General features: G+C 37.5%; 1 protein-coding gene across 3 annotated transcripts in view; it reads right to left on the bottom strand.

The window, feature by feature from the left end:
• LOC135214866 (protein FAM43A-like) overlaps positions 1-17500 on the bottom strand; it is a 302949-nt gene that overhangs the window by 29822 nt on the left and 255627 nt on the right. Inside the window, exon 1 of one of the 3 annotated variants that reach the window (XM_064249288.1) lies at positions 12914-13034. The exons of the other annotated variants lie outside the window; for them this stretch is intronic. The gene's annotated coding sequence lies outside the window, so the exon portion shown is untranslated. Of the gene's footprint in view, positions 1-12913; positions 13035-17500 lie in introns of those variants that run through there. 3 annotated transcript variants of the gene reach the window in all.

The following is a 17500-nucleotide window of genomic DNA, read 5'->3' as shown; positions in this document are numbered from 1 at the left end:
ATGAATAAAAAAATTGAATCAATAAATTTACGCGAAGTGGTTCCCGAGAAATTCAAAGTCATTTTTGAAGTTCCCAATCAAAGAAGACGCAATTTTGTTTGGCAAAAGAGTGAGCATTATACACTCAACACGAAAACATCTGTACTCTGATTGTCTAAATTACTCTGATTTGTCTAAGATTCCCCTGACGTTTATTTAAAAAAAAGGAAAAAAAAAAGAAAACATAGGAAAATTACGGTTGTTCATTCTTCTCAAGGTTTATAAAAGAAAAAGCAAGTCTGCACATCGTTGATGATATGTAATCTTAGTGAATGAACAAAAGCACTCATTCCCAAGGCAATCATAAGCCTTAAATGTAACTACACTACGGGAAAACATTGAATATTAATAAAAATCGTGCCTCAAAATCGCAAGCAAATTTAATCAGAAATTAGGAATTTCCTAAAAGGAAAAAGGAATCATGCTATTTGAGATAACACTGAATGTCATTTAAAAAATCATGCCTCAATATGCGCAACAAAATTTAATCAGAATTCAGAAATTCCCCAAAAGTATTCTAGTTCAAAATATGTTTTTAGAGAAAACATGGAATATAATTTAAAAATCACACCTCGATATCGCAACCGCAGGTATGTTTATTGTTACAGGAATTTCACTCTGAAGCCTCATTTTGTTACCAAAGAATGCCGAGAACAGATTTCAAAGTGTGTTGGTGAGAATGAACGTAACCTGAACTCGCTGACAATATTGATAGAGCAAATTGCCATGACTAAAAAATCACTGGATGAATTTCGGACAAATTTGTGGCGCTTAACGGCAGGAATTTCCGTACGGCTGAAAATATTTTAAGCTGCCAAAGGGCCGTAATCAGACGGATTAGTTTGCATTCTGGTGTACGTGAGCGTGTACATTAAGTGAATTGTGTATGTATGTAAGCACGTAGATGTGATGATGTATTTAATGATGTAAGTATTATATATAAATGTTTATATATATATATATATATATATATATATATATATATATATATATATATATATATATATGTGTGTGTGTGTCATATCACATTACCGTGATTCATATATATATCGAGCTACAAATGTCCTTTAATAGCTATTCGCTCGACCCCGGAATTAATATATTTTCATATATGTTTAACCGAGGGGAATTTATTAAGCGATAATAGAATTGCCGGCCGACAGGCGCAACCATCGACCTCTCAATTCCAGGACTGGCAGTGGCGGGGTTGGCTAAGGCTTCACTGCCAGTCCTGGAATTGAGAGGTCTATGGTTTCGCGCCTGTTCTGCCGGCAATTCTATTATCGCTTAATAAATTCCGCCTAGGTTAAACACATATAAAAATATATTAATTCCGGGGTAGAGCGAATAGATATTAAAGGACATTTGTAGCTCGATATATATATACATACGATATATATAATATATATATATATATATATTATATATATATATAACACGCGCACACACATACACTTCACCTCCCACATACGGAAAATTTCTGTGTACCTAAAACCTCGCTGTCTGTGAGACTGGGAATGGAGGAAGCAACGCAAAACACGAGTTCATTCCAGATGTTATGGCCAGCGTCGTCTCTCGCGATGAAAATAATAATCCACATTTTCCCTCTGCGTCAAGAAATCCTGCCGTAATGAGACGTCCGAAACTTTACCCACCGTCTGATGAGACTGTGTATGAAATCCCAGGAATATTACGAGGGAGGAGTGTCTTTTTTCCCCCATGAAGTTATCATCAGATTGGGTTGCTTTGTTTTTATGTGGGTTTAAAGATAATTGATAATTATTCGGATTTATCTACCGAACGTTTAGCGTTTAGGAACTTAATTTTTTTATCGTATGACTTCTAATCTTGCGAGATTATATATATAATATATATATATATATATATATATATATATATATATATATATATATACACATATATATGTATGTAATATATCCAGGCTTTGTTTTAACAAGCGTTTTCAAAATGTGAAGAAATCGAGAACTTACGAGGGTATTGTGGTTATCAAAATTACACACACAGACAATATATATTTATATATATATATATATATATATATATATATATATATATATATATATATATATATATATATAAAGGAATTCTCATGTGTTGTAGCATAGGAAGAGTTGAGAAAATAAGTTTCGGCCTACATGGTTCAGCCCACCTTCCGCATTATGGCAAATAATAAAAAAAAAAACATCCTCCCCCTCCCCCACCCCCCCCACAACACCCCCAAGCCCTTCCTGGCTGCGTTCCTCATCGCCGAAAAAAAAAAAGAAAAAAAAAAGGAGTCATTGTTTCACGGCTGATTCAATATTCCGTCAGCAAACTCCTAGAGCCGCAGCCGGCGGAATAGGCCGAGCCGAGCGAGCCGAGATAGCAGCCGGAATTTGGGGCCGTGGTCTTGCTCTCTGGCGGCCGGGAGCTGTGGAATAATGGCTCTGGACTCAGACCTGAATTTCTTCCTGTTTCTTGTCTGGGTTCACGCACGGGATGAGATCCCCCCCCACCCCCCCCCCCCCCCCCCCCCCCCCCCCCCCCCCCCCCCCAGGGGGAATGGCTTCTTGTTACCAAGGACTCTTGGTTGTCTTCCTTCTCGCAGAGCGGCCGAGACTCTACGGGCTGCTCTATGAGCAAGGGCCCGTGCTGGCATAAGTCCAGCTTAATCTTCAACAACAACAACAGGGCGCTGAGGATTTATAAAGTAACAGGTCTGTCACATAACACTAGTTTTTTCTGTCATCGGGTATTGTTTAAGTCTTGAGTGTTCCATACAATAATCGTAAACTAAAAAACTGAATTGTAACTTCTAATTTCAAAATTTCATTCCATACCTGCTAAAGATGTTTTCGTGTACAGAAATGGCAAAGTTTAGATATTATTATTAATATTATTATTACCATTATTATTATTATTATTATTATTATTATTATTGGGCACAATTTTCAGTGTCGAAAATGATAACAATGATTGCAGGTCCACAATAATATCGCATGTGAAGTATCATTAAACACTTTATATACTTCACATGCGATATTATTGTGGACCTGCAATCATTATTATTATTATTATTATTATTATTATTATTATTATTATTATTATTAATATTATTATTATTATTATTATTATTAGTCAGAAGACGAACCCTATTCATATTATGTATACTAGAATTTCTCTCTCTCTCTCTCTCTCTCTCTCTCTCTCTCTCTCTCTCTCTCTCTCTCTCACTTCCTTCTATCGCCCCATCCTGGATCTCTCTCTCTCTCTCTCTCTCTCTTTCTGTCTAGTGAATGGCACTGGTCACCAAATGGACTAACAAGTCTTTGAGACATCCTAATCATTGTAACTCCTTGTAATACTCTTCCTTCGGTTTTCATACTCATTAATAAAATGCGGAGTTGCAACAGCAATCCCTTTCTTCTATTCTCTTTACAAACATACATTGCCACATTTCATACATGCATACATACATACATACACATATATAAATATACAGTATATAATGTGTGTGTGTGTGTTACCTAGCATGATTTTTCAAGCGATGGCAAAACCACTCATAAGAAACAAAGAATATTACACGGAATAACAGAACGAAAAAGGCACAACAAATAAAGCAAAACTCCCACTGCCTTGTTTTGTCTAGGAAGAACAAAACGGATTCAGCCGCAACTTCAGTACCAATATGATCTTTGATCTACTCACGGAACCAGAAGTATGGACCACCATTCATAGAAGGTGCTGCGCCGCTTAAATGTAAATAATCAACAGCCTTATAAATTAAACTGAGTTGAGTTGAATATAGAATTTGGGCCAAAGGCCAAGCACTGGGACCTATGAGGTCATTCAGCGCTGAAATGGAAATTGAAAGTCAAAGGTTTGAAAGGTGCAACAGGAGCAAAACCTCAAAGCAGTTGCACTATGAATCAAGTGTTAGGAGAGGGTGGAAAGTAAGATGAAGAAAGAGAATATGAAAGAAGGTACAGTAAAAAGAACTAAAGTGGTTGCAGCTAGGGGCCGAAGGCACGCTGCAAAGAACCTTAAGTGAATCCTAAAGTGCACCGCATGTATAAATGAGATTGAGAGAGGGAAACATATATTATTTATAAAATTATTCAAGAACATAAGAACGTGAGTAGGGAAAATATCAATGTCTACCCTTAAAATGACAAAAGAACTGGATGCTTTTCAAGGAACTATCGTAGATTCACATCAGCCGTGCATCTGATGTCTAGGCCAGTCCCTTACGACGCTCCTGATTGGCTGTTGGTACAGGTCTGGAAACTCAGTCTCTCGAGAGTGTTCACATAGGCAGGATGTATATATTCCACCTCTCCTGAGGGATGCTTCTGAAAGACGTATCCCTCAGGAGAGGTGGAACATACATCATGTCTATGAGAGTTTCTAGACCTGTCAATCAGGAGCGTCGTAAGGGACTGGCCTAGACGTCAGATACACGGTTGATGTGAATCTACTATAGCAAGCAAAACAATTTTTTTTCTTTTTAAACATCTGGCTAGACAAGGTGCACCAACTAACCATCACTAATCGATGCGACACGAATAATCCTCGCATCCAAGAAATCAGGAAGTAGAACCCGACGATCGCTCTGACTCACAACTGAACACCTGTTCGGAGAATGGGTTTTCGTAGGGGGTCAAGAAGAAGACCCACCGCGCGCCACACCCACCCCTATAATAGCCTCCTCCTTCGCGCTCTTACGTAAACACACAAATCAAGTGAAGCCTTAACAAACAAAAGTAAAAACCTCTTGTAGGAAGTGATGCTTTATACGCGCGCGCTGCGATCATGACGAATGGGTGGCGATGGGGCCTCCTAGTCGTCCTCCTCCTCCTCCTCCTCCCCAGTCGAAAGGGCTCTTTTGTCAGCCAGAAGTGAAAGTTGGCTCCAGGGTAAGAGCCGTCACTCTTACGATGATGTGTTTGCCACATGTCTTCAGCCGTTCACGAAACCTCAACCCCCACATTCCTTTCGCAGGGTTAACCAGGGAGTATATAAACGTGTATAAATGGGGATACAATTGCCCCTTGAGTTGCGTTTACAGACAAAATAGTAAAGGCACGCAACCGCGTACGCCCAGTCTATGTGCACCTTCTTTAGTATACGTACCGCCTACACACAGAAAAATACCACTTGCACCTGTCGACACATTGGGGGAAGGGCGGGAATGCAGCCCATAGACTAATTATTATTATTATTATTATTATTATTATTATTATTATTATTATTATTATTCATTCTATTCAGAGGATGAAACTTATTCATATGGAACAAGCCCACCAGCTTTCAAAGAATCCGGTGTTCATTACGAAGAAGCAAGAGGAGGTCAATGGAAATACAGAAAGCAGAGATCTCATTATTAAAAAAGAAAAAAAAAATTAATAAGTAGATAAGAATATATTAAAATGCAAGAACAGTATTAAGGCACTGGGTCTTCGCTTGAACTTACGAAGGCTACTGATGGAAAACTATTAAAGAAACCATAAGAGCAAGGCTGAGTTATTGTTGTGTGTGTGTGTGTGTGTGTGTGTGTTATATATATATATATATATATATATATATATATATTATATATATATATATATATATATATATGTATGTATGTATGTATGGGCAAGCGTTCTTCGAATCCTCTTCTTTTTTTTTTTTTTTTTTGAGATGTCAGTCAGTGTCCCCACGATACTACAAGTTTTTTTTTTTTTATTTTTTTTATTTTTTTTTTTTTACGCCGAATCCTATCTGTAGAAGTATGCTACATCTATTGAGCCCTCGGGTGAATCTCAGAATCCCAGAAGAATAAGAAGAAAAAGAAGAAAGAGGAAAGAAGAAGTAGAAGAAAACTGTTTAGGCATTAATGCCTTCTTTAGAAGTTGCAATGCAATATACAAGTCGCGCAAAACTTCAAAACTGATATTTGTGCAATAACCAAGAGATCCAACTTACGGAGTACTAGATTATACGGCGTTCAATAAAAAAAAGCATCCCTGAGAGAGAGAGAAAGGAAACAAACATAAAAATACACGTACAGTTGCTCTGTCGACCGACGTCTTCATCCCATCTGAGTCAAAGGGGATTTGTTTGTGATAAACTGACGGGCCGTAAAGATAAATCGGCCGAGGGCACTTTTGATTGGGGTATGTGGCGGCCCCCGCCCAACCCCCCTCAACCCCGAGAAAGAGGAAACAAAAGAGGGATAAAAAAAATAACGAGAAGAAAACGAAGCAATGTGATTTCCCACAGGTCGCTCAAACGCTGCTTCAGCTATTTGCCCTAAGTCAGCTGTTTATGCTGCCTTATGCGTTAACTACAGAAGTGGTATTACTAGAAGTAAAAAAATAAACAAGTGAAATTTTAGTCTACATAATGTGGGACTCAAATTTTTGTTCCATATTATTATTCATCTTCTGAATAATAATAATAATAATAATAATAATAATAATAATAATATCTAAACTTTGCCACTTCTGTACACGAAGACATCTCTTAGCATCTGATACTGTAAAAATACCAAAATGTAAAGTAATTTGTGTTTTTACTAACAAAATACCTTAACCTACGCTTTAACATATGGGGTACTCGCGTTTGGCGCGCTTTGGTTGTTACCGAATCGTCTCAAAAAACAAAATCCTATCGTTAGGGAGCGCCTCAGTGACATGGTCGCTATGTTGTTGGCGTACCACCTCGGTGGCCGCGAGTTCGAATCTCGGGCATTCCAGTGAGGGGTCAGAGATGTGTATTTTTGGTGATAGACGTTCACTCTCTTTCTCTCAGTGCCATTTTGCTTGGTGAGACGTTACAGCACACAGTCTGATTAATCAACAGATTTCACGCGTTTAACATATGTCTGGACATTGAAAAAATATCTAGAAGTGTTCGTTTACTGTCGGTGATAAGATTAGTGTGAAAATAGTAGGATAAAGCGTCTACTAAGTTAGTTTATCAAGTGAAATATTGTAAATCAGATCAAGGTGGCAGTAAGTTCCAACTGTGGTAAGAAATGGCGAAATTTAGCGTGTCTGGCAGATTCGCAATAGGATGAGGTAGCAGGAAGGGAGCTGGCATTTCTCTTCTATGAGATCAACAACAGCCATAACCAAAAAGATACAAAAGCATTCATAGACATATTAGAGGGATACGATCCTTCAAACTGGAACAAATCAACAGAAAACATCTTGAAAATAATTGAAGAAGTTCCAAATAAAATCTAAGTGGTCAAGAGACTCATATAGAAGATTTACATCAATCAACATATTCCGACAAAGAAAATGAATAAGGTGAACATTGTGAATATCCTAATTGATGCAATAGGTAAAAGAATGCCAAAAGCATGCAAACTGTGTAGGTGTGGTATAGCATAGTTAATCCACAAAACCTGATCAGAAAATGTTCTGCATGCAACATTCCGACGCATCCTCAATGTGCTGAAGTAATGCAAGATATGAGAAAGGATACCAGAATATTTTACTCAAAATGTCTATCATGGATAGACAATGCTATTAAATCAAGACTGAATATACAAATAGTTGAGGATGAATAAGAGGAAGAGGAAGAAGAAGAAGAGGAAAACAAAGAGAAGTAAACAAAACTGAAATGACAGAAAAAAAATAAGGAAAACAAAGAAAAAGACAAAAGTATGGATGCAGAAATACTCATCAATACTACATATGAGGCAATCAAGCAGCATACATACGAAGAAGTAAATTACGACATGACAATACAAAAGAAAATCCTGAAGAGGCTCTACCCAGATCTGCACACTGATGGGAAAGAAGAAAATATAGACAAGAAAGACAAAGTCTGCAACATCTTGAAAAGAGGGAATTGCAGATTCGGAGAAAGATGTTACTACAAACATCTCAAGGTATGTCACAACTATGAAATCTATGGTAAATGTGCATACCTAGATGGCTATGAGGGTGATTGCAGAGATCTACATCCAAAAATATGCAAAAACCTAAAAGAAGGAAAAGGATGTAAGTTCAACAAAAAATTTAAATATATGCACGGGTGATGGGGGTGTGGGTGCTTCTGAATTCGTGAGGGGGTGTTTTTGGGAAGTAGGGGCACTGGCGGTTGAGTGCCAGGGTAGAGGAATTGGTGGTCTGATCAACTAGCAGAGTTAAAAGGTATACTCAGTCAATTTGACAGAGATGAGAATTGGGGAGAACATTGTTTATATAAAATATAATGTTTTGTTGAAGGTTGATTATTATCGTTGTGTTTAACTTGAATGACTAGAGTTCATAGCTTGGGAGAAAAGCTGAACACATGATTATGCTTTATAAAACAAATGTTCTTAGTCCACTTGAATATTGCAATATGATATGGTACCCACACTATCAAAAGGATATTGCACAAATAGAGAGTGTACAAAGGTCCTTTACAACTAGAATAGAAGAAGTTAAGGATCTTGACTACTGGGAAAGCTTAAAATTATATAGTCTAGAAAGGAGAAGAGAACGCTACATGATAATTCAGGCATGGAAACAGATAGAAGGAATAGACGAAAACATCATGGAGCTAAAAATATCAGATAGAGCAAGCAGAGGTAGATTAATAGTGCCAAAAACTATACCAGGAAAAATAAGGAAAGTACACAGGACATTAATCCACTTCGCACCAGCATCGATAATCAGCGTCTATTCAATGCGTTGCCAGCTCATCTGAGGAATATATCAGGAGTGAGCGTAGTTGTGTTTAAGAATAAGCTCGACAAATATCTAAGCTACACCCCAGACCATCCAAGATTGGAAGATGCAAAATATACCGGAAGATGTACTAGCAACTCTCTGGTAGACATTAGAGGCGCCTCACATTGAGGGACCTGGGGCAATCCGAACAAGATGTAAGGTCTGTAAGGTAAGTTAAGGTGGTTCGGAAGTCACGTCAAGCCGTTGGTCCCGTTGCTGAATCACCACTAGTTCCATGCAACGGAAAAACACCATACAAACAAACTATCGTTTGTGCTTGCAGCGATGAAAAGTTCTATATGAACAAAGAGAGCTGCCGTATGGCTGTTACTACGAGGTCACGAGAACGAAATAGTCTCAACAAAGGATAAGGCAGTGCAAGGACCGAGGTGAGGCCATCATAAGCTGATGAGGTCATTAGCGGTAACGAGTGAATGGGTGATCCCCGCGACTAGGGGTCGTCTCGAGTCATTAGCACCAGTCCTCGTTAGGGAGGGAGGCAAGGCAAAGCGGGCATAAGGTATCGCTGACGTTGCTAGCAAAAAAATAAACTATATACTTCTCTTACGTCTTTCACTGAATGGTGCCACGGAAATCGGTCAGACCTTCGGTCAGATAACCGAGTGCTGGAATCTCCTTATGAAGGTTCGCAGACAAGTGCAAGCACTAAGCTCAGGTAACTAAATGGTTGGGAAGAGAACTAGTAATCTGAACTAGTAATCTGCAAAGATGTTATCAATTAGACCTAAGAAAAGTGGCGAGGAAACTATTTAAGACTGACCTAACTAAACATGAGACGAGGACTGTAGATATGTGTACTTGATTAGTCAATAATAGAGTTTTTTCTTAGTACGGTATGTCGTTTCGTAGATATGTGTACTTGAATCACTCCTAAAGTATTTCTGAATAAGGTTTGTTTTCGTTATAAATTGCCAAGACGTTTCACTCCGCTCCGTTCAGATGAGGGCAAATATGCTCCCCATCTTCACGTGATGAAAGTTCCGAGAAATGAAAGTTAATATTAAGATAACAATAGGCAGTCTCTACAAATATGTACTTGGCTTTTCACCACGAAGATTCATTGTCTTCTGCGTTGGCTCTACATTCATAATACTCACATTCACACCTTTCAACACACTGTTAAAAACAAGTGGGTTCAACACTTCCCAGTCACCGAGTTACGAACTGGTGTGCTTCTAAATACATTCACTGCCGAGACATCACCCACTCACCCAACAAAGAACTCTGTGAAAGGAGAACATTCACTGACAAAAATGAAGAATGTTCCGGGAGTGGTAAGATGGCAACATCTGGGTGTCATAAGATGGCAAAATCTGGGTGTCACCTCGTTGGAGTAATGCATAATCCAAATATATTGGTATATGTGCGCGGTATGTCTCCTGCCCAGCTCAGATACCCTCTCCCACACCAATTCATAATTTAAATTCAATCAATACATGGAGGACATGCAAATAGGTATGATGTTTATCATTGTTTGCTAAGTAGTAAGATGATTTGCAGTTTCAACAGGATACGGCCCTAGTCCAAGACAGCTTCTCAAAATGAAGGCGAAAATTATGGATAAAAAATAATCAAATGGATTTTGTCATGTTCCAAATCCAAAACTTCAATACATTTTACCAGTAAATTTTACCCGACAGGTTCTTAGAACAATACCGACCTTCATACAAATCAAGAAAAGAATATATACACGGGCGGAACATGACCTCAAGATGAAGAATCAAGGTCACGCCTTTATTCAAGGTAGTTTGCTCATATGAGGAATAAAAACCAGAAAACAATGGAAGATTCGTTTGTCTTGAGTCATGCGTGTAAGTCTTCTCTCCGGCAAAGTCTTCTTATGTGTGAGGTTACACATCAGGGAATGAAATTTCTAAAATCGGTCACTCCTTTTCGTTCTACAGACTAGTGCATGTATGTACCCACACGTACACATATACCATAAACATGCATATGAAACATCACAAACTCATAATGGTTATATATATATATATATATATATATATATATGTATATATATATATTATATAATATGTATATATAGAGGCTATATTATACTACATATAGATATATACAAAACACAAACTCATACATATATATATATATATATATATATATATATATATATATATATATATATATATATATATATATATATGATATATATAATATATATATATATATATATATATATATATCATATCTATGAATATATAACACACACACTATCTCACTACACACACATCTATATATATATATATATATATATATATATATATATATATATATATATATATATATACTTACAAATATGTACGCGTGTACAAAATTTTTTCCCCCAGATTTTCTGAAGATAATGACGTCATATTTACCAATTTACCGACCTCGACCCAGCAGGTAGAGCCATTATCTTAAAAAACCCATTCCCGTAGCGCCCTAATATCATGGTAATAAATAGCTGCTCTCTCTCTCTCTCTCTCTCTCTCGTCTCTCTCATCTCTCTCAGAAAAAAAAGAAGAGGGGAAAAAAAGAAGGTAAGCACACGAAGCCAAAGAGCGACATCCAACCTCGTCCGTAAAGCAGCTAATAACGGACAAAGCATGAGGGAAGCAACATATGTAGGCCAAGCAGCAGCGAGTCTCTCTCTATGTGGCTCTAAGTCATGGAATAAGAGGCTTTGTGCGGGTTCCAGGATTTGTGCTTCTGGGCTCTGAGTAGATTAAGGACTTGGAAATAATAATAATATCGAGTTAGGGACCGGGATTTGTAGCTTAGCCAGTTTCGAAAAGCTCAGAATCTTGGGATTATATGGAAAGGGGATGGTTCGGTGTTTATAGGAATTTGGGGGGGGGGGGGGGTTATAAGTTTTATGAGTCTTTATTTGTCGTTTATTACAGCCTATGTATTCCGATATCTTGATTGTTGTTAATTGTATTTATTCATCTGTGTTCCATTTTCCTCTTTTTCGTAACTGCACATCCAGTTTTGTGGAAAAGCTAAGTCTATCTTAGTTTAACCAGACCACTGAGCTGATTAACAGCTCTCCTAGGGCTGGCCCGAAGGATTAGATTTTTTTACGTGGCTTATTGTGGGATCCGAACCACATTAAATCGAGAAATGAATTTCTAATCACCAGAAATAAATTCCTCCGATTCCACGTTGGAAGAGCGGGGTATCGAACTAGCGACTACCGAATCGGTAGGCGAGCACGTAAGCCACTCGTCCAATACCGTTTTGTGGAAGTTTGCTGCTCAAGTTCTTGCGGCTCTGATTAGTCATAAAGTATGGAAGCACTCTACAATAATAATAATAATAATAATCATAATATAATAATAATAACGATAATATTAATAATAATTAAACAGTGCAGTGAGGAAAGTGATGGACTCCTAAGGAGGCAGGATGCAGCCCGGAACCCCACACTATAAATACCACCCTGTCGAATAGGATGAGATAAAAAAAAGAAATAATAATAATAATAATAATAATATAATAATAATAATAATAATAATAATAATAAAAGTTCCTTAAGAAATATGCTGTTATCGAATTAAGCATCGTCGCTCAACGTATTAATTATCAACCAAAAACGGATCCTCTAGATTTAAAATTTCCTTTAAAAACGGTTGCCTTGGATCACCGCTTTTAAGGAGCAATATCAATAGAAAAATTCCTGTCCTTATCTTCGATATATTGAAGTTATATTTCAGTATGATGAAGCCTTATTGAACTATTACTCTGACAGGAAGATCAATTGCAAAACGAGGTAGCTAGGAAGAGAAAAACGTTGTGAATTACAGGACCAGTAATACCAAATTATTATTTTACTGCATATTTTACTTAGAAGACAATATTATATAGAGTTCTCTGTGTATGTATATATATACACATATATATGTGACTGGTAAAAATGTTGTTACAACAGAATTCCATCTAATACAAGGAGCCCATAAAAACGCCAAACTGTAGAAAGTAAGTCAATATAGTACTTACTTTTATATTTTGGCGTTTTTATGGTGTCTTTATATACATACATACATAGTACATCATACATACATACATACATATATATATATATATATATATATATATATAATATATATATAGTATATCATATATAATTACACCACTGTACCTACCGTGTTTTTAAACTAAAGGCAAAACGTCTCCTCAGAATCTATAAAATCATAAGACACTTTTCTGAAATCCACTCAAGATGCCACTGAAGACAATCACCAGAGTCGTTTTCCCGAAGGCAGCAAATGCCCTCGTCGTCAGCAGCCTGTCATTGTTATTCTGACATGACACACCGCCATCTTGAATTCAAGATGGCGGTGCATGACAGCAACCCAGTTGGGGAAGCAGCAGCAGCAGCAGCAGAAGAAGTGACGATGATAATAATAATGACAAACAAAAAGGGTCCCAGCTGATGGCGGTGGCGTACGTGTGTGTGTGTGTGTGCGCGCGTTCTCGTCGCTTCTAGCCTAGCTGATGCAACTGGTCAAGTCGTCCTTGGTACCCTGGTGTTGAGGGTCTCGAAGCACGTACGATATCACCTCTCCCTGAATGCTGTCGTCGTTTTTGCCTGGTGTAGGCGACGGCTGGCGCTGCTGTATACGTGGTATTTTTGTCACTGACTGAAGCAGGTTGTTGTTGTTGACACGAGGTGCGTCTCCCAGATACCTCGCGCGTTCATATACAACCCACAGCACGAATGTGATGGGATATTTTCTGTGCCAACAATGACGACGTTTTTTCTTCTCTCTAAATCTCAACTGACGTGGCCACTTATGAATTTTTTTTTCCGTACGCTAAGTAGGCCGACACATTGTACACAAGAGTATATTAGGATACGATACATATTGGTTTGGGGAATGCTGGAATACATGCAGAGTATCCACTGAGCAAAAGGAACTACGTACAGATGCGGTTGGGAAGTGTGTGTCCCCCAGGAACCATTAAGGGAATCAGGGCGAGTCAGCCCACCTTATAAAGGGGTCATTTAAGTGAACTGATGGAGACTTATTATGTTAAGCGAGGGTAAACATGAGATGGGCGCCCAAGGTCATTAAGCAAAGAGAAGTCAAAGCAAGAAAGGTTCCCCCAGGTAGGATTCCATTTCCAGCCCTGGAATACATTCATTCCAGATCGGCAACCCCCCCCCCCCCCCCCCCCAACACACACCCCCAGCCGCAATTTATGCAACACCTGTCACCTCACTTCTGCTTCTTTCTCTCCTTATGGCGAAGAAATCCGGCATTTTAATCCTAGCCACGGGTTGGAGGCAACGAAGCCTTTACAACTTGCAATGACAAGCGATTGTTTCCAGGTGCGCATATCGCATTTCTTTCTTGAGACATTGATTGATTGGTTATAGCTACTAAAACTGGCGTCGCACAACGCCTAGGTTATTGATGCCCCAATTAAAAAAAGGAAACTAAGAAATAAATAAATGAATAAATAAATGACAACACTGTTCCTCGATTCAACGAACCAAGAGCAGCCATGACGTCAATTGCCTTGACTCGAAAATCGAGAAGGCACCAGATTACACAAATTGATATTTGTTCCAAAATTCCAACTATTCACTTAGCTGTTCATTCATTTATCTATTTAAACATTTGTTTATCTATTTCTTAAGATTCATTTTTATGACCAATTCATTGGCAAGTAGTGCGCTTACTTGGCTTGGATAAATGGGTAAGATTCCTGTACGAAACTCAGAGTTCTTCAAAGGCGACTTATGTTAAGTGGAACATGGATGCCTTGCAGTCACAGGTATTAACATCATCAGCATTCAAATCAATGGTAAGTTCGATACAGCTTGGCGCACGAAGCGCCTACGTATTTTACTTTTATGGGGCTCGCTAATCATGAACGGAATATGGTCTTCTAAATTGACGGTTTAATTTGTGAGGATCCTCTCAGGGATTGCAGAAAGAACAACCCTTTCACTTCTATGAATATCAAAGAAGTAACTTGCCGGCACTTCAGAAGTTCGGTCTTACAGCGATGTCTTTAGAACATGAGTACACATTAACAGATTTAATCTTGGACTCGATGCAAAATATCGACCAAATTAAAATCTTGCAGAATTAATCTCAAAATTTAATCTTGGACTGGACGCAAAATAATAATCAACTGAAAATCATTTAGGATTACTCTCAAATGTAATGCGGTCTTACATCAACACGTAATTCCTTGAGGACGCAGCTGTAACACGCATTAATTCAGCAGCCCAGATCCAAGTAAGTGTTACTATAGTAGATTCACATCAACCGTGCATCTGATGTCTAGGCCAGTCCCTTACGACGCTCCTGATTGGCTGTTGATAAGCCAATCACAGGGCTGGAAACTCTCAGTCTCTCGAGAGAGTTCACATAGGCAGGATGTATGTTCCACCTCTCCTGAGGGATACTTTTGGAAAACGTATCCCTCAGGAGAGGTGGAACATACATCCTGTCTATGTGAACTCTCTCGAGAGAGACTGAGGAGAGTTTCCAGTCCCTGTGATTGGCTGATTAACAGCCAATCAGGAGCGTCGTAAGGGACTGGCCTAGACATCAGATGCACGGTTGATGTGAATCTACTATAACATTAACGTTTCAGAAATACATGCTAAGAACTTCGTCTAGTTATGAAAAAATTAAAATCTGATTTTGAACGTTGCAAAAGCCTACTAGTCTATCCCAACTTAAGTAAACATAGGTAAGACACTACACGTTTGCAAACAAATGAATGCATATATTATATTTAGCCAAGCAAACGTGTCACTTCATAAAGTATGCAAATTACTAATTCATTGCCACGTGTAGTGAGTTTAGCGTATCACACAAATCCCATTTGGAGTGATTAAAAAGAAATTGATTCAAACCAATAGGCGAACCACCTTATAAATTATGCTAATACAAGCACGAAATGCTGCATAAAATATGCTAATCCTACAAATGAAAGAAAGCCGAGAGTAACGTATATATGGGCACATTAAATCCATTATATTGCCCGTATATCAAACGGGTATTAGGTCATAACATACGAGGTGTAATGGGATCTCTATCTAATTGCTGCCATGTTTTTTGAAGACACAGTGACCTATGTGTATTTTACGGTCTATAAGATGGACTGTACTGCATGGTTAAAAAAGTACGTTAGTAACACTAGCTGGCGCAAAAAAAGTTGACTGTACTCTTAGTGAAGATGTACAAGTTAGGTCTATCTTGCGTGACAATATATTTAGCTAAGGCCACAGGAAAAATAAAAATAGGAGTACCAAGCGCTTTCGTGTTATTTCAACACATTTTCGAGTTACAAAATCGTGGGTTCAACTTAGAACTTAAAACAAACGGCATATATTATCCTTGCGTTTCAAAATTTGTGGGTTCAATTCATAACGCTTAAAACAAATGGAATTTAATTATCCTTCGTTTCACATATTGTGGGTTCCGTTCAGAAGCTAACAATTCTAATTCCAGAACGTCTCAAGAGAAGAAGCTGCTTTACGTTGCAATTTTGACACAGATGTCAGTCGGAGACATTCCGACGTAGGCGAAGGTCACTCCTTATTAAGGTCAAGAGATAAGGCCTGTCATGGGTTATGTGACCTGTTTAATGCGGTTGCGATTTGAATACAATAAGAGAGGAAGAAATCTCCACCGTATAGACTATGTTGAACATTAATGATAACAAAAAGTACTCTCTCTCTCTCTCTCTCTCTCTCTCTCTCATATCATATACTTATATCTATATATATATATATATATATATATATATATATATATATATATATATATATATATATATATATATATATATATATATATATAATATATATGTGTGTGTGTGTGTGTGTGTGAATGTCTTTTACTGTAATACAACAGTATATTTGTAAACAAAAAAGGTCCATCAACGCCATTTGGGCATTTTTTCTTTATATATATATATATATATATATATATATATATATATATATATATATATATATGTCTTTTAACTGTAATACAACAGTATAATATGAAGATAAAGGCCACCACACGCCATTTGGGCATTTTATCTTCATATATATATATATATATATATATATATATATATATATATATATATATATATATATATATATATGTCTTTTACTGTAATACAACAGTATAATATGAAGATAAAAGGACCATACAACGCCATTGGGCATTTTATCTTCATATATATATATATATATATATATATATATATATATATATATATATATATATATATATATATCTTTCTTTTAGGAAAATAATTTATAATCATCGCAAATATAATGTTTGCCATTACGAAAACGTCATTCTTACCGATATTCCCAAGTCTCGATGGGAGAGGAATTTTAATACCGTCCGCATACTACAACAGCAATTATGCGGAATAATTACAGCCAGGCCCCGGAGTGATCGGCCGGACTTGTAACTAGAGCGAAGCAACAAGTCAATTGCAAACAATGCTGGGGAAAGAGTGAGAGAGAGAGAGAGAGAGAGAGAGAGAGAGAGAGAGAGAGAGAGAGAGTATACTCTGGAATCTTTGTTAATACTAACGGAAAATATTGAGAGAGAGAGAGAGAGAGAGAGAGAGAGAGAGACTACACTCTGAAATCTTTGTTAATACTAACGGAAAATAAAGTGAGAGAGAGAGAGAGAGAGAGAGAGAGAGAGAGAGAGAGAGAGAGACTGTACACGCAATATTCTTTGTTAATACTACAA

The sequence above is a fragment of the Macrobrachium nipponense genome, chromosome 46 (genome assembly GCF_015104395.2).
Source record: "Macrobrachium nipponense isolate FS-2020 chromosome 46, ASM1510439v2, whole genome shotgun sequence".
NCBI lineage: Eukaryota > Metazoa > Arthropoda > Malacostraca > Decapoda > Palaemonidae > Macrobrachium > Macrobrachium nipponense.
The sequence above is the reverse complement of the archived record's forward strand: the minus strand, read 5'-3'. Positions and strand labels throughout refer to the sequence as shown.